The sequence below is a fragment of the Pinus tabuliformis genome, chromosome 4_1 (genome assembly GCF_031772625.1).
Source record: "Pinus tabuliformis cultivar Carrire ecotype Pingquan chromosome 4_1, CPIR1, whole genome shotgun sequence".
Classification (NCBI taxonomy): Eukaryota; Viridiplantae; Streptophyta; class Pinopsida; order Pinales; family Pinaceae; genus Pinus; species Pinus tabuliformis.
The window spans coordinates 138,477,175-138,496,903 of NC_142303.1; positions in this window are offsets into that span (position 1 = coordinate 138,477,175).

Consider the following 19,729-nt stretch of genomic DNA (forward strand, 5'->3'; position numbering starts at 1 on the left):
AGAGCAATGGACATTGCTTTTGCAAAGGAAATTCATGATTTCTTGGTCATTTACTTAGATGATCTTACACCCTTTTCAAAATCTGACCAAGAACACTTGAAACATCTGAGACAAATCTTCATAACATGCAGGAAATATGGTATTTCCTTAAACCCCAAGAAGTCTTTATTTGGTTTAGAAGAAGGGAAACTTCTAGGACACATCATTTCGAAAGATGGCATAAGAATTGATCCAGATAGGATACAAGCTATCCTACAAATGCCTCACCCAAGGAATGTCAAAGAGCTGCAAGGATTCTTGGGAAAAATCAACTTTTTGAGAAGGTTTATCCCAAATTTAGCAGAGTTAATCAGATTATTAAACAATATGCTAAAGAAAGATTCAAAGGTCAAATGGACTGTTGAAGCAAAACAAGCTTTTGAAAGTATAAAATTGGCCTTGACTCAAACCCCAGTGTTAACTAACCCTCAGTTTGACAGAGACTTCGTCATTTTCTCCTTTGCCTCCCAACACACTATTGCTGCTGTTTTATTGCAGAAAGATGACCAAGGGAATGAAAAGCCCATTGCTTTTTTCAGCAGAGCTCTTAGGGATGCCCCCCTAAAGTACCAAATAATGGAGAAACAAGCCTATGCCTTGATCAAAGCCATCAAAGACTTTAGGATTTACATCCTTTACTCCCATGTTGTAGCTTATGTACCAAGTCCTATTGTCAAAGACATTCTCACACAAGAAAACTTAGAGGGAAGGAGAGGAAAATGGATTGCAAACATACTTGAATTTGACATTGAAATAAAGCCTACAAAGCTGATAAAAGGGCAAGGTTTGGCCAAGTTAATGACAGAAGCAAATTTCCGAGCTTTAGATATCAACCAAATGGACAGTGAAACAGAGCTGGCGACTCCAAAGATCAATGTAGCCTTTGAACAATCTCCCTGGTACTCTGATATCTGTTATGTGTTACAAAACCTGTGTGCTCCCCCAGGACTGTCCAGAACTAAGTCTAGGTTCCTAAAAATGAAAACATCTAAATTTTGTGTGATAGATGAGAATCTACTCTGGAAAAACCACGAAGGTATTTTGCTGCACTGTCTTCTTGAGAATGAAACTGACAATATTATGCAAGAATTCCATGCTGGAGACTGTGGTGGACATTTGTACTGGAAGTCCACTGTGGACAAGATATTAAGGGCTGGTTATTACTGGCCCACTATGTTCTCAGATATGAAGAAATTCACAACATCATGCCACAAGTGCCAACTGTTTGAAGGCAAAAGACAATTGCTGCCACTCCCTTTGAGGCCCATTGCAACAGAGAGACCTTTTCAACAATGGGGCTTGGATTTCATCGGAGAAATTCACCCCTCATCTTCAGGACAACACAGATGGATTCTAACAGCAACAGACTACTTCACCAAGTGGATTGAAGCGGCCCCATGCAGACAAGCAAATGATTCAGTAATCATTCAATTTTTGGAGAACAATATACTGGCTAGATTTGGCTGCCCAGACAAGATAATAACAGACAATGCTGCTGCCTTCAGATCCAAGAAGATGGTAAACTTTTGCCATAAATTTCACATTACTTTGGGCCATTCTACAGCTTACTATCCTCAAGGAAATGGTCTCGCTGAATCATCAAACAAAAGCCTGATAAACATCATAAAGAAAGTGCTGGAAGAGAACAAAAAGAACTGGCATAAGAAACTAGTAAATGCTTTATGGGCAGACAGATTAACCACCAAAAGATCAATTGGGACCAGCCCATATGAGTTAGTCTATGGATTAGAGGCCAGATTTCCTTCATCACTAGGAGTGCCAGTTATGAAACTTCTACAAGAAAGCCAAGCAGAGCCTAATGACATGCAAAGAAGGATTAACCAGATAATTTGTCTACAGCAGACCAGAGAACAAGTTTTCAGCAGAGTGCAGATACTACAAGAGAAACTGAAAAAGGCCTTTGACAGAAGAACTAAAGCTGAAGATTTCAATGTGGGGGACAAAGTTTTAAAGTGGGATGCAAGAAGAGAAGAGAAAGGAAAACATGGGAAGTTTGATTCTTTATGGAAAGGACCATTTGCTGTCCAAGCAGTACAAGGTAATAACACCTACTTCCTAAAAAGCTTGACTATAACTGAGCTGGATGAAGGTCCTGTCAATGGCAGGATGCTGAAGCACTATTTTGACTGTTCACTATGATAGAAATTCAGAGGTTCATTGTATATATGCAATTGTACATATTCTCTTGTGATTTAAATTGTATAAAGAGGTTTTCCCAAATGCTGCACCTAGCAGCAACAGGCAGATAGAATCAGAGGCTCTCCAAGAAAGAAGCACACTAATTTTGACAGATTATATGCAGCAGATTTTAAAGACAAAGATGGGCAGTCATGCAACAAGGCAATCTGACCTGCTGTTCTTGGTCTTTCAAAAGAAAAACCATCCCCATGTGGAGCCACTGTTGGATACCTATAGTAATAGGTTTCATATTTCATGATTGGCAAGAGAAAAGCCAAATATGCTCTGCTTTGGTATCCCAAAGATCCCATATTTCTTAGAGAGCAAGAGCTGGGTAAAGTGTTTCTAGTATTGAGGACCTTGTTTCAATTTTTGTGGATGATTCAACAGTTTAATCTGGATCATGCCATGTTTCAATTTTGAGTTGTAGAATAGAGAAAAAAGGTCTGTCCAAACAGCTTAATCTTGGCAGACAAGTAGTTCAGGTAGAGAAACAAAGGTTTCCAAAAGTTTAATCTGGGACCTTGGAAGACATAAGGGTAGAAGTAGATAGAGAGAAAAGAGGAAAAAAGCCAAAGAAAAGAAAAGGCAATTGAGGGTTGCAAGTTCAAGTGCCCCTCCAAGAAGAAACAAAAAATGCTAGGCAAAATAGTTGGGTAGGCAGTTGTGGTTGCAGAAAAAATATCATCACCATTACACAAGTATCAATAGGTCTCTTGCCAAGGCAATTGATCTATCAGCAAACAAAGTGGTGAATTCCAGGAAATTACAGCAAAGAGCATCACTAACTTCTTCTCTTTCCCTCTCTAAACCATCACTAACACCCCTTTCTAAATCCCCCTTCTTCATTCATATTAACTCCTAATTCTACTATATAACATCCCTTATCTTACCCCACCCCTAATACTATTAACACTAAAGTGTATAAAACCCCAAATCTTATGTATATTCCCTCCCCTAGGCATAATAGCCGTGTATTTTTCAAAAAAGGGACCAAATGGCATCTGGCCACTTTGGTGAACCTATTCCACCCATTTCCCCTCTACTGCAAGTCGATTTACCTTCAAATCACCCCTGCACTGCTAAAACCCACTCTCTGAAATCCATTTTGCCTGTAAAACCTTTGCAAAGGTCAAATTCCCGCCTCTGGCACATTCCCCGATCCTACCGCATTGTGGTTTAAACAAACATTTGAAAAAACCCACACAAACCCACAAATTTTGATTTTTCCGCCCGTAATATTGAAGGCGCATGTTATCCCTCCGCCAGCCGTCGGATCAAGCCCACCAGATCCGACGGCCTACAGCAATATCGGAGCGCCTCCCGTGACCGCACGTTAACTTCCGGGGAAGTGACGTTGCGCCTTGTCACGCCTCCTCCACGCGTCGGGCGTTAAACTATCTCGGAGCCCGCTCTGACATCCATCGCGCCGTACCTTAACCGCCCCGGGAGACTGCAACGGTTAAGCCCTTAACCGTGACCGCTGCACGTTAACCGCAACTTGCCCGCCGTTAATTCACCGCCACGTCGTTGCCTGCCCGTACCCGCTTATATTATTGGCCCACCTCACTGCTGACTGGGCTGCCACCTCGCCTAAACCGTTGACCAGTCGCCCACCGCCACGTCGCCTGATGACGTCAGCTGATGCCACCTCACCATGACCCACCAATGACGTCATGCTGACGTCAGCAGAGAAAAGCGCCAAATGGTAAAATGAGCCATATTTACCAAATTTTCCCGTATTTTTACCATTTACACTGTGTTTTTACTGTGCGCTTTGCTTGACCGTTTGAGCTCGAATTTTCGCCAGCCAGTTGATTTGCCCGGGCGACCTTCTCAAAAAGCACCTGTGTACCTGTGTTTCAACCTCTGCTCGTCGGATTACAGGTATTTAGACCATTTCGCCCTCCATACGACCTTCATTTAGCTCAAAATTGCTCACAGGGATAATGGGACCATAAAGACTAGATTTACACCGTTCATTCCCTTTCATTCATCCAGCATTGTCACTGTGAGGGCCAAGAAACGCTGGCAGAGCTCTAAAAACCTGCAATTCTCATTAAAAACCTCTGTAATTCTGCGTTTTCCCGGCAGAAATTGCTAATAGACATATTCCACCCTGTTAGAGAGTTCAGTCACACCACAGAGAGATTCTATTACTAGAATCCAGTAGTATTTCAATTGCTACTGAGAGAATTCCCCTTGAATACTCAAAACCTCAACCGTTTCCACAGAAGACTGTCTCCAGACTGTGTTTTCACCATTCCACCTGTCTATTTGCTATTCTAGTAACTTGAACAGCTATGGAGACCCCTATTGCACTGAACATCAAGCCCATCAATGCTCCTCACCAAGAACTGGCATGGAAAGCCCTGGGAGACATGGACTACCAAATGCTGGATTGGTTTCCTATGGGAACCAAGTATAATGTGTTAATGCTGAATGAACTAAGAGCCCAGCACCATAGTGGAGCAGATATCTTGGGGATTTGGGAGTCAGATTTGCCCATATACAACCTTCCCCAAGTCAATCCAATGCCAGAGCTCATTTACAGCTGCCAGGAATGCTATGACCCCAGCCAAAGGGCAGTCATAAGCCCCACAGGCCTAGTCCTGTTCCAGATCACCCCAGAGAGCATAAACCAGATGCTGCACTTCAATACAGCCAAGAAATTGACCCCTCTGTCCATGCAGAATCTAATTAACACAGGGATCAAGCTGTCCAGTGACCAGATTATCAAAATCAACCAACTGTTCGTCATATCAGGCTCTGAAACAGTCAGAACCCCTCCTATTGGGTACCATTGTCTGAATGAGTTGGGCAGAATGCTGGTGGACCTAATTAGCTATGTCCTAGGGTTCAGGGGGCTGGAAGATGTAGATGAAAGTATAATGGCAATGCTGTCCATGTTTGCCCCTGGTAAGCCTCCAGCTGTGCAATATGATTATGCAACTTACATAGCAGAGAAAATCCATGATCAGTTCATGAATTTGAAAAGGGAGAGGCTGTTTAGGTACTCCTCATATATCTATCATTTATTTCTTTTCTATCAGCCAGCTACCTTCTCAGTTCCTTTGAGGCCACTCAATGCCCAAGGAAGCCCAAGATCAGTTGTTTTCTGGACCTCTGTGTTTCATTTTACCTCAGTATCACCCTATACATACTGTGAGTTCATTGATCTATTTGTTCATCCGGCCCTAACAGTTCTGCAAGGTACTCCTCCTCCTAGATTAACCGATGAAATGAGGAGGATTCTACATCTGAACAAATCCTACAACATTGGCAACTGGTACTTCTACCAGAACCACACAGTCATTAGGATATATGGCTGTGAATTGAACCCATTTAGATTGCCAAGGTATGTCCCCATGAGGCTTTTTGCCCTGGAGTATTTCAGGCAGTTTGGGAACTCAGATTACCTTCACTTTCAGAGTAGAAACAAGAAGTCACAATTGAAGGTAAGAAGTCAGCTAGGTTCCTTCCTGTATAACAAGAAAGAGGAAGGATGGAAAGAGGCACACAGCATGCTGGAAGGCCTCAGATTGCAGACCAGTTTTGAGTGGATTCCTTATGACCCCAATCATAGTATTTCCCTCAGGAGAATTAGATACAGACTGGGCAACTATGCACATAAAAGACAACCGGAAATAGAAAAGTATGCCAATGCACTAGATTGGGAAGAGGGTACACTAATAGAACAACTCACTGAGGTAGAACTGCTTGAGAAAGAAGCCAGGAATGTACAAAAGGAAACTGACTTGGAAACTTGTGCACAGGTGCCCTACTCCTACAGAAAGCAAAGTGGAACAGCTGCTGGATCTTCAGCAGCACAGCAGCAAACCACTGAGAAGACATCCCAGGCAGCAAGCAAAGACAAAGGTAAACAGGTGGAACAGCCACCTGTATTGACAGAGGAACAAGTGGACACCTTGCTACAGCAGCAAGAGGAAATGGAACAGCAAGAGCTGGGACAGCAGCAAGAAAAAGCACAGTCCAGTGAGCAGCCCTTACAGCAGGAAAAGGGGACAGATCAACCTGGCAGTACCAAGCAGCAGCCTCAAACAAATGTGCCTCCCAGGACAGACACCAATGTTGACACATCAGTCCTCCAAACACCACAAAAGGAGGATGTGACAAGGAAAAGGGAGAGAGAGACCCCCCACACCTCATCTTTCATCAGGGGAGAGAAGAGACAAAGACTGAATGACTCCCAAGAGGAGGACATTGCAGTAAGGCAAGCCATGGGTATGGGCCCACCCAGTGGAGAACTTTCGGCCAGCTCATCCCAGTGAGGACATGACATGACAATGGGAGGAGAGGTCAGCTCCTCCAGTGAAACAAGAAAAGGACAGTCAAGTATAAAACAGCAATTCATTGACATAAAAAGGAGGAGTGATCCAATAAAAGTGCAGCTATATGATCACTTGTTGAACCTAGCTCCTAGCAACCAGCAGAGACTCATGTCTGCTTTCGATGTGAGCGAAGGCAAAATGATAATGAGCCACTTCATGCCTACAGCTTTGCAGCCTCAGTCCACCTCGGACTATCTGAGAACCAACATGGAGGTTCTTGCCAAAGACATACACCCCATGGACAAGATTGAACTGCATAAGCAGACTGGTGAAATGGTGTATGCCTCCTTGGCAGATGAGACATTAGAAAATTATAAATTAAAGAGCAGTCTAGACAACACAGCTTCTCAGCTGGAGTTAGAAAGAGCTTCATCACAAGCCAAGGACAATAGGATCAAGTCCTTGGAAGAGGTAATCATAGAGATAGGGCATGACCCTAAAGATGTCAAAGGCATTCAAGAGCTCCTGAAGATAAGGGATGCAGACATGGCAGCCCTAAGAAAGAAGATCAAACTCCCGGCCACCCTCCATCCACAGACCGATGAAGTCGCCCAACAAAGGCAAGAGAAGGATGCTACAGATCTGTTGGTGTCCTTATATAAAGAGCTGGTCAGGACTCAGGACCAGCTAGGACAGACTGAAGCTGCAAAGGCAGCACTACAGGAGGCACTGAAGCAAAGAGAAGAGGGCCAACCCTCCCAGCCTCCTCCTATCATAATAAACCTTGAGGAAACCCCTCCCAAGATTACTCCTCCTCTTCAGCAAACAGAAACCACGGCACCATCCACAGCAGCAACAACTACAAAATCAGAACAGGCTGCTAGCTTAGACATGCAAAAGCTGCAAGCTGAGATCCAAGCCATGGAATCTCAAATGAAAGAGCTGGATGAGCTTAAGAAAACCTTGACTAAGGTAAATGAAAGGTTTGACAGGAGCAAACAGAATGAGGCAACCAAAGACAGAGAGGTGAAAGCTCTTAAAAAGAGGATTGCTGAACTAGAGAAGGAGCTTGCACTAGAAAGGGTGACAGCTGAAATGAAAGCAGTATTATGGAGCAACATTGGAAGGTCCATTGCCAAACAGTGGCAATATATTGAGACCATGGATGAGCAAATGGTGCTCATCACTAAAGCAAATAAAGAAATACAGAGAGCCAGGGCGAGCCTTGGACACATGCCAGAAGCTGCTACAAGGATAATCAACACTCTGAACTATAAGACTAGCTCTCAATTAGCTGTCATGGGAATCACTAACAGGACAGAAGCAATTGCTGTAGCAAAGAGAGTCGTTACATTAAGGAACTTAGTTGGAACATTGGAGAGGAGGACCCAGGATATGCAAACTGAGATCAATAGATTCCTGGAAAAATTCGTGACTCTGCAGAACAGAGGCCTCCCCAGCATCTTAAGCAGTGTAGGAAGACTGCTCACCCTGGACAATTATAACAAGAGGATTGATGCCCATGCAGTGGCAGAAATTGCACAACCACCCAGCACTTCAGCAGAGCCAGGGCCAGCCACAGGGCAAAGTATGTATGACAGAGTGGAAAACCTGTTTTTCCTAATGAATGAAGTGGACCATCTGTTTGACACACCACCTAACTTCTTCAAATTTACAGAAGCAGATGAAACTCTGGGTGCAATCCTAGCACACCAACTGCCCACTCAGGATGCCTGGAGAAATTTGACACAAACAGTTCTGTCAGGCCAGAATCAGTAGCGCTGTTCCTACAGGCAAATAAGCATCATGCGCAGTCACAGTTTTGAGGAAAAATATCTACAGGAAAGAGGCAGAGGCTGAGCCAACTCAGCAGGACCATTGAGCTCAACACAAGCAACAGTCACAATCACAGGTGACAAGTCCAAGACACAGCGTACAAAGCATTAAAGACAGATTTTCCAGCATTTACTCAGAAAATCTCGACCGACTTAGCTGTCTCCAAAGGCTAAAATATCTTCTGACAGAGCATTAAAATGCCTGTACTCTGTAATCAATGCTGCATTAAATTGTGCCCATAATATCTTAAATAGTTGGTAAGGAAGTAAAATCTGAGATAACTCAGGACTCAGATATTTTGTAAATGACCACAAGTATATATTCACCCTTCACAGCAGTGAAAGGGGTTGGTTGGTGGTTGTTATTTTCTTTTGAAGAGCTCTAGCTCGTTGTAACATTTTCAGAAAATTAATACAAAGGAAGAATGGAATTTCCAAGGCTCGGTGTTCTTTGATGTATTGTGGTGAAAGATGAATGTTACAGGATTCCAGGGTGTTGCATAAAATAGCAAGTATTCTCAAATCTCTTTGTCATGTGTTTTTGAGTCTTTTGTTCTCTTAGTTGTTCTAATGTTTTACACTTGATAGCAAGGTGAAAGGATAGTACCAGGATTTAACCATGTTTACCCTGGACTCAAACCGAGCTATTATATATGTTTTCCTCATATACAGTGACAGAATTGTAATTCTTAATTGCTACAATTCAAAACTGTGTTTTTATTGTAACAGTCATTCTCAGGGATTCAACTTTTGCGCCTAAGACCTCTGTTTTCTCCTCTTAAAGCTGTCTGTTAGGAACATATAGATAACAAGTGAAAATTCTTAAATGCTTTCACTGTTGTATTACCTGTTTCCAGTAATTTAATCAAAAAACCTGTTCTATTAAGCACTCTAATGGCCCTGTAAGTTCCATCTTTCATCTCAAAGTTTCAAACACTTATAGCCACAGACTCCATTGCCCAATGGTATTCAACCTCTCTGAAAACTACATCAATAGAATCTAAAAGGAGTTTCATCAACCAAACATAAACAAAAAATCAGTACATAAAAGCTAGCCTAAAACCCTATTACAAACAGTTGCAAATCATAAAGAGAGAGCCCTCTCTGATCACAGTTTGGCTAGGAACAGTGATCCAAAGATTGGTTAGTGGTTACCCCGGCCGTATTCCCTTGGGAGTCATAGGGAACAACCTGGGTGTTAACAGTATGCATCTATAACATATGGCAGTTATCTGTAGCATTCTTCAGTCCTATCTGAAAAATCACACACCACAATGCAGGCGTCGTGCTTGGTCCTACTTGTGCTTCCAGTCTCAATGGTATTGGTCCTCCTCCCATGAGGTAATCTGCGAACACTGAGCAGTGGTCCTTGTCGTGTCCCTGACCCTTGCACTTTACGGACCATACCTTGTCGTGCAATTATAGATGAACCATCCTGTCTTGTTTCAAACTTTGCATCTCAGACAAAAGTTCTTCATCTACGTGTGAATCTGCTGGACTCCCAGGTTAGGATCTTGTACCAAATTCTCGTGCAATCTCATCATGACCCCCAAAGCATCAACATCAGTGATTAGCCTTTTTTGCGACAACGCGTTCTGTAGATGTAGTGTTAACGAGGCTACAAACCATTTGTGGTGTTTCCCATCTGTTAAGGCCATGTTTGCTTCACAAATTATGCACTTCAGTCTTTGATCGAGCTCCCACAAGGTTTTGCCTTGTAGCACTATGATTTCCTTGAATCCAATGATCGAATGTGCCTCCGATTTTCATCTGCTAAATTCCTTGTTTATCACAACTTGGATATTTGTTATCCTCACATTTATATTATCATTGGAATGCTTAATGTACCAGGTTAGCACGTGATCCTGCAGAGCGGTGACCAATGTTTCCTTCATTATATTGTCATCTGTGACACCATGTGCTTCCCATACAGCTTTTATCACAAACCAAAACTATTATGGATCTTCATTCCCTACTCCCTTGAACACTGGTAGCTTTATCACACTGGCCATACTACTTCACGGTGGCGGTAGAGGTTGTATGGGCGAAGTCGGGGGTGAAGATGGTGAAACAGGTGGTGGTGTGGGTGTGGGTGGTATGCGCAAAATTCTCTGCTTTATCCAATTTATCACACTTCTTGGTGAAACCTTCACAAGCTCTTCTTTGCCTCCCCACGGAGGTGAAATAAAGGGGCTAGCTTCTAGCTTTGTGCTACCTTTGTTTCTATAGATCCTCCCACTCTGCATAGTCCCAAACATCAATTTATTTGCATAACCCACTTTTCACACAATAGCATTTCAATCCAAGTGTTCAAAGATTTAATGTACTTACCTTGCAGTCCCTTAAGGAAGTGTCGCTCTGCCTCGCTATAGCTGACTGAAGTATCTACCGCAAATTCAGTGATGAATCCTCCTATGATTCGATCTAGCCATTGATCGACAGTGCACGCGATCTTATCTTCTGATGCTTCCAGTCTGCACACCAATTCCGGAGCCCATGCAATAGGTTTGTCAAGTTTACACCTTCCTTAGCTATATGCTAGCCTCGTGTTCCACTCGTACAACTCAGTGGGGAAGGATGCAAAGAAAAATTCATGAATTTCCGTATATAAGTAGCAATCTAACCAATCTTCCTTTAACAGTCATCGATTCATATTTTCTTGCACCGCGAACTCGTGAATCTTTCTATCCAACCACTCTTCAATTCCTTTCTTTGTCAGATTCCAGTGATATGACATCAGAAATCTCTATGCAGATCCTGGTCCCAGCAACAAAACCATTTGTTGGCTTGTTGGGGCCTGACCCAAGTTCAGAGTTAATTAGCCAAACAAATCTCGGTACCACTGGCCCTTTTGGCAACAGTCCATGGAGTGCAGACTGAGGTCTCACTCAAAGTAGTATGGGAGGGTGCTAGAACTAGGTTTCTACACCCTAGAGATGTTTGATGAGTTCGACTGGTCCACAGCTTGTTCCTGTGCACAAGTTGCCTAATGCACTTTGTCATTCCTCACGGCCTGATAGGCTATCTTTGCGTAGCCATACCCAGGGTTCGATCGTCGCGCTCTCCATTATTTCCCAAGACCTTGCTTATATTGCGATGCTAGTTAATTATCTTTGCCTACTAGAGTGCTTTATGTTATACTTAACAACATAAAACATTCATAGAGGTGCACGCAATAACTAAACAGTATATTTGCAAATGATATCAAACATACATTAGCCCAAGAACCGATAAACAAAATTATAGCCAAATTTCTCTTTATTGATTCTTTCCACGGTTATAGTCTCGACTCCCCCTGTGCACTCAGCTGTAGGGGTCTGCGCACTTAACTGCAAACTACTAGGCCTTTGCGCACTCAACTGTAGAGCCTTCTCCTACTCTACGACCCAAAGAAACACTTCACACCATGACTCAATCACGCACACTTCTCATGCTTCTCTTGTATTTCTATTGTCTCTCTCCTTTTTTACACTTAGAGCCTCACTCTCTTTATACAATTCCATGGTCTGCGGACCATGGGTAGGTCTATCTAGCTCACATTACATTACAAAGCTAGGGTGGACAACATTGTGACTCTATCATACTTTCGCGCCCCACGCCCGCAATTCACGAAGCCTTAAAACAAGATTTGGTCAAAACTTGGGCTTTAAGCCCCAAAACATGTGTTGGGGGGATTCCATGACCAACACTATATAAGTTGAGGCTAATAGGTCAACATCAACTAAACTTAAAGCTAAAGGTGAAAGCGATGAAAGGAAAATGAAAGTTAAAGAAGAAGGACCTTCCTCAAAAACTAAAAATGAATATCAAAAGATAGATGACATCACATCATTACCTTGAAACCTTTCAAATAGAATTTCAAAAATAAAAACTCATCCTAGAACAATTCAGCAAACTACTGCTAGACCTCAAATTCAATTTAGAAGAGCCACCCAAACTCAAATTTTGCAAAGACCAAACACTAATCAACAGATTCAACCCCCATTGATGATTAAGGAGCAGCAACCAGAAGACATTGACCCTTTGATTTCTGAAGATATAAATAATCTGGATCATCATCTTTGCAAAATGTTATTGTTTCTCTCCCATTAAATCAATCTTCTCAAGATCAATAAGATTGTAAAATTTCAAAATATCAGGCCTTTTATGAGCTTTTAATTACAGAATTGAATAAGAGATATGATTTAAGACCTAGGTTAGGGCCTGGTAGACCTCCAAAAAAACCCATTGTAAACAAACCACAAATCAAATCTACTGAAACTAAAGCAACAACAATTCAACCATTGAATCAAACACCTGAAACAAATTTAATTGATAAAACTACTTTAAACACTTTCAATGTTGAAAGGGAAGTAGAAAGAGTTAAAATACCCATTCCTCTATCTGAACTTTCAAAGAATCCAAGATATAAAAAACAAGGTCCTAAATGGATCCAGTCATCTAGTGTTAATGCTGAAGGGGATGTAATAAGCCTACAAGATGAAAAACCTTCTGTAGACTTTGGCCCCAACTCAGACATGATTGATTAAATTGTAGCACCTCTTTATGTGACTCTAAAAGTTCATTATTTCCTATTATATAACTGCATGTTATATTTTGAGGCTTCCCATAATTTGATGCCAAAGGTAATCATGGAACTACTACAATTAGAAGTTACTATAACTTATCATGATCTTTACATATGTGACTCCAAGAAAGTACCTTGTCTTGGATTTATAAAAGATATACTAGTGACCTTAGCTCAGATCCCTGTTAAGAGTGTGGTTTTAGACATTGTAGTCACTGATATCCCTCCCAAATTTCGCATGTTATTATCAAGATCCTGTTATGCCAAATTAGGAGGAAGCCTTCAAATGGACATGTCTTATGCTACCATTCTTGTATATGGAGGTGAGAATCTCATATTATACAGAGAAGTAAGATTCATGAATACTGTTTGTAAATCTGATCAAGCTAAGAATCATCCTATTTATGCAGTATATTAAGAGTTTGGATGTTTTGAATTTTCACCAAATAATTCACAAAACACTCACCTTAGTATTGAAAACATTGTAGACAAGCTTAAAACCATTAACATTGATATTTGGATATTGTACTTTGATGGTTCTTTCTCAAAGGAAGGAACATGAGCTGGAATTGTATTAATTTCACCAGAAAAAGAGAATATTACCGAATCCTATAAGCTTGAATTTAATGTGACTAATAATGTGGCACAGTATGAAGCTTTCTTGCTAGGATTGGAATTAGTGAGAAGTCTTAAAGTGCAAAATCTAAGTGTATTCAGTGACTCAGAAATTATTGTAAAACACGTAAGGAATATTTTTCAAACTAAGCATCATAGACTTATATCTTACAGGAATGAGATTTTGGATTCAATAGATAAGTTATTTTCATCATTCAACGTCACTGTTATTCCAAGAGATCAAAATATTCATGCGGATTCCTTCGTTGTTTCTACTAGTTCTTTTAAATTTTTTTATCAAATGCTTATCCAATATCAAATTCAAGTTAATTATACACCATATATTCCTAACAATCTTAAACATTGGAAAATATTCGATGATCATGAGCAGTTAAAATTATTTTTACCAGTAATTGATGAATTTTCAACCCTGCAAATTGAGGAAGAACAACTCGATAATCATGAAGCTTATAAGGAAAAGCGAACACCACCATTTGACTCAAAAATTGTTGATCATAGCATTATTCAATTTTCCAACAATTTTATTCCTAAAGGGTTAGTACATCTTGAAAATCCCTTTGATCATAATGATGTTCCAAAAAATCCATTATCAAATTCACCTGAGGAAAATATTGAAATTTGTAACATTGGAAGTTCTCAAGAAATCAGAAATATTAAATTTTTTTCATATTTGTCAATGGAAGCGAAAGACAAATATTTAGCTCCACTTAAAGCCTATAATTTTTTTTTTCTTGGTCTTATAATGAATTGAAGACATATGATACATCTCTCATTGAACATAAAATCCCATTAAAACCTCAGGCTAAACCGTTTAAGAAAAAATTAAGGACAATTAATCCTGCCCTTCTTCTTGTCATTTAAAAAAAAACTAAAAAAGCTACTTGATGGTAAAATTATAGTCCCATTAAGATATTCTGATTGGGTAGATAAATTAGTTCAAGTGAGAAAGAAAAAAGGTGAAATTAGACTACGTGTGGATTTTAGGAATTTAAATAAATCATCTTTGAGAGATAATTATCCATTACTCAAGATGGATCAATTACTTCAAAAAATTTTAGGAGCTAATAGAATATCTATGTTAGATGGTTTTTCTAGATACATCAGATTATGGTCAGACTGGAGGATAGAGAAAATACAACATTTAAAACTCCTTGGGGTACATTCATGTATGCTTGGATGACCTTTGGATTAACTAACACTGGATCTACTTTTCAAAGAGCTATGGATTTAGCGTTTGTGGGTAAGACATGTTGAAAATTGGCAACAATAAATTGCTAAAAATAGCACTTCTAAAAGTAGTAGTTTGGCCAATAAGCATTTTGGCCACCTTGGGTGAGAGGTGAAACTACTAAAAATAACATCTTCCAAAAATAGCATTTCTGGGTCCCTTCCTATTTATAGCAGTCCCTGGTCTATCTATGGGAAGTAAACTAGAATTTGGTCTTACCAGTAGTTTGGAATATTAATTAATTAATTCTCCATGAGTTAATTAGTTAAGGAAAGGAAAAATTGAAGTCTTTGTGACAACATGCAATTATTTCTCCACTGATTGGGGAATGTGTCCTTGATTTGCTCCACTAATTGAGGAATTAAGGATGAGTTCTATATTGAGAGGATCAGTTGACTTAGTTTAACTTAGTCAAGTTCAGTTAGATTAATTAAACAAGTTGTTAAATTAATGAGATATAGTTTGTTGATGCTTGCATGCATGTGACAACTTTTATTTTCAGATAACTGAGTATTCTCTCATGGATAACTGATGCATGTCAATTCAAACAGAGACCCAGTTGAGATCAGAGAAGGGATAGTGTACTATTAGTTGGATGAATATTTTTCCTATAAAGGAAGCTCATCCATGATGAGGATTTACCTCCTTCATGTTTGTGCAGTTAGATTAGAGGTTAGCGACTGTGTGAAGAGGCCAATTCACACAGGTGGCAGCACTAGACCCCAAGGAAACTCCACAAGGAAATAGGAGGCTTGGAGGGCAGAGGAGAAGGTTTGTGAGAAGCCTTTGACTATCTATGAACAGCAGAGGGATTGTCCTGAGAGCTGGATAGCTTCCAAGCTAAGGCTTTGTGTAATCTAGACATATTTCCACTTGTATGATAACACAGAGATGGGGTTTTAGGCTAGTGCTTTCCCCTAGTTATATCTTCTCTATTATGTGTGTTTGATTTCTCCATATTAGTTATATGTGTTCATGCTTGATGTTGCTCATGTTCAATTAAGCTTCCACAAAGTTTATGGTACATGTAGATCTAGTATTATGCTTTAGAACATTGCATATATTAGTTGGATCTGTAGGTGAAATTTCTACATGATATCAGTAAGCTAGCTTATTTGTAGAAGAATTATACATGGTATCAGAGCATAGGTGATCAAGGAAGAACAATATACAAGAAGAGGAGATTTCAAAGTTTTGAGTTTTGGGCCGAGAGTTTGCAGAGAAGATCTAAAAAATTTTGTACAAATTTTTTAGAAACAAATAGTAGATTTGGATTCCTTGCGGAAAAATACCCAAAATAAAAAAAACAATCGGCTGAATTGGAGTTCGAAGGAGGGAGATATCGCTGATTTAAAATGAGCTATTTTTCTAGAAAATTTCATGACGGCGGGAAAGTGGAAATAGATTGTTGTGCTAGCCAAGAGCCTATATGCACTTGAGGTACAACATGCATGCAAATTCTTGAGGAGCAAGGTAAAGGTTAGATACTTGGTGGTTGAGAGGGAGAGTAAATTACCTCTCAACATGCAGCGCCAAAAGAAGTCTTAGACAATTGTGCAGGAGCCATGATTGGTGTAACAACTTCAGGAGGTTGTGGAGAAGCAACAATAGGGGAAGTTGAGAGGAGATCAAGTAGAGACATATACTCATGCAGAGACCTCCAGTAGGGGGAAACTTCGAGCCAAGTGGGTCGAGGGATCACACGTAGCCACACCTCTAGGTAGGAGGTGGGGCGATGTGGAGTGATCATCCCATGGAAGAGGGGCAAGATCCTTGAGGTACCCAACCTCTTGGATGAGACCTTGCTATGGGAGCCCTAATGTGGAGTAGCAGGAGCTGATTAATTTGGTAGAGATAGATGTATATGGAGCAGTAGAGAGAGCTATAGTGTAGGGAATCCCAGGACAGTGCAGAGCATGCATGTTGCAGCAATGCGAGAGGCACAAGTGTGTTACACTGTGCAGGGTAGCACAGAGAAGGGTGCAACAATGCAAGATGCATGGGGATGTTGTAGTAGCGTAGAGATCAGAGAGGGAGCACTTGTCAGCACCAGGTAGAGCTTCAGCATTAGAGTATGTTTCTAGCCTAGCAGAGTGGTCAGTTGGGAGTTTTTTTTGTTCTGAGAGTTGCTAGAGCAACCACACTTGGTAGATGTGTTGCATGCAGAACATTCTAGAGGTACAGGATCGGGTTCGAGAGGAAGCATTTCTTGTTGAGAGGGAGTGTTTAAAATTGGCAACAAGAAATTGCTAAAAATAGCACTTCTAAAAATAGCAGTTTGGCCAATGAGAATTTTGGCCACCTTGGGCGAGAGGTGAAACTACTAAAAATAACATCTTCTAAAAATAGCATTTCTGGGTCCCTTCCTATTTATAGCAGTCCCTGATCTGTCTATAGGAAGTAAATTTGAATTTGGTCTTACCAGCAGTTTGGAATATTAATTAATTAATTCTCCATGAGTTAATTAGTTAAGCAAAAGAAAACTTGAAGTCTTTGTGAGAACACACAATTATTTCTCCACTGATTGGGGAATGTGTCCTTGATTTTCTCCACTGATTGAGGAATTAAGGATGAGTTCTATATTGAGAGGATTAGTTGACTTAGTTTAACTTAGTCAAGTTCATTTAGATTAATTGAACAAGTTGTTAAATTAATGAGATACAGTTTGTTGATGCTTGCAAGCATGTGACAACTTTTATTTTCAGATAACTGAGTATTCTCTCATGGATAACTGATGCATGTCAGTTCAGACAGAGACCCAGTTCAGATCAGAGAAGGGATAATGTACTATTAGTTGGATGAATATTTTTCCTATAAAGGAAGCTCATCCATGATGAGGATTTATCTCCTTCAAGTTTGTGCAGTTAGATCAGAGGTTAGTGAGTGTGTGAAGTGGCCAATTCACACAGGTAGCATCACTAGACCCCAAGGAAATAGGAGGCTTGGAGGGTAGAGCAGAAGGTTTGTGAGAAGCCTTTGACTGTCTATGCATAGCAGAGGGATTGTACTGAGAGCTGGATAGCTTCCGAACTAAGGCTTTGTGTAATCCGAACATATTTCCACTTGTATGATAATATAGAGATGGGGTTTTAGGCTGGTTCTTTCCCCTAGTTATATCTTCTGTGTTATGTGTTTTTTATTTCTCCGTTCATGCTTGATGTTACTCATGTTTAATTAAGCTTCCACAAAGTTTATGGTAGATGTAGATCTAGTATTATGCTTTAGTACATTGCATATATCAGCTGGATCTGCTGGAGAAATTTCTACATGATATCAGTGAACTACCTGATTTGTAGAAGAATTCTACAAGAAAAACAAATTTGTTCTCATTTATCTTGATGACTTGAGTATTTTTTCAATTATGATAAAAAACATTTAAAGCATTTGAGAATTTTTTTTGAAAAGTGTAGAAAGTTTGGGATTTCTCTTAATCCCAAAAAGTCTTTGTTTGCACTCAAGGGAGGAAAATTGCTTGGCCATATTATTTCTAAGGAAGGAGTAATCATTGATCTTAAAAGCATTTTAGCTATACAAGAACTTTCATTACCAAGGAATAAGAAGGAAATTCAGGCTTCCCTTGGGAAAATAATTTTTTTAAGAAGGTTTATTCGTAATTATGCTCAAATAGTTAAGGATATCACTGATATACTAAGAAAGAATCATGAAGTTACATGGACCATTCTAGCAAGGTATGCATTTGATCATATGAAAAAGGCTATTGCAAAAGCTCCCATTTTAGCCAGCCCAGATTATTATCAACCATTTAGTATATTTTCTTTTGCCTCTCAAACTACCTTGGTTGTTGTTCTTTTGCAAAAGAATAAAGATGGAGATGACCAACCTATTTTATTTTTCAGTAAAGTCATGAGAGATGTCGAGCTGAAATATGACATTATTGAAAAGTATGCCTATTCTTTAGTTCAAGCCCTAAAATCCTTTAGAGCCTATGTCCTTCACTCTTCTATTATTTCTTATGTACCCAATAGTGTTGTTAAAACTATGTTAACTCATCCTGATCATAATGGAAGGAGAGGAAGATGGATTACTAAGATACTAGAGTATGATCTCATTATCAAAACTACAATGTCGGTAAAGGTCAAGGCTTGGCCAAACTTCTTGCTGAGTTGAATTGTAAGATCTTGGGAATAAATTCTATGTTAGAAATCCCAATAGAGAAGAATCCATAATAACCTTCTAAAATCCCAACAGAGAATAATCCACAAGAACATTATGAAATCCCAACAAAGAAGAATCCACAAGAACCTCTGAAATATCAACAGACAAGAATCCACAAGAACCTTATTCATTAGACCAATCAATTCCGATTCATATTGATGATAAATTTTTATTATCTAATTAGTACACTAATATTGTGAATTTTCTTAGAGATTTTGAGTGTCCATCTAAATTTACAAAGAATCAATGTAAAACAATAATGTTGAAGGCCACAAAATATTGTATCATTAATGCAAATATGTATTGGAAGGATCCTCTTAACATCCTTTTACTTTGCTTAACATAAAATTAGATAGAAGGGATCATTGATTAATTTTGTGCAGGTATTTGTGGAAGGAACTATGCTTGGAGGGCTACAACCCATAAGATTTTAAGAGAAGGATATTATTGGTCTCTTTTGTTTGTACAAGTGAGAGAAAGGTTTACAAGTTGTACTCAATGTCAAATGTTTGATGGATAATAGACATTAGCAGCACTTCCATTAGTTCTAGTACTAGTACAAGCACCTTTCCTTCAATGGGGATTAGATTTCAATGGTGAAATTCATCCTCCATCAAGTAGTCAACATAGATGGATATTGACTGCCACAAATTACTTTACCAAATGGGTAGAGGCTATTCTAGTTAGAAATGAAATTGATACTGTAGTTATTAAATTTATTGAAGAATACATATCGTCGAGATTTGGATGCCCTCGA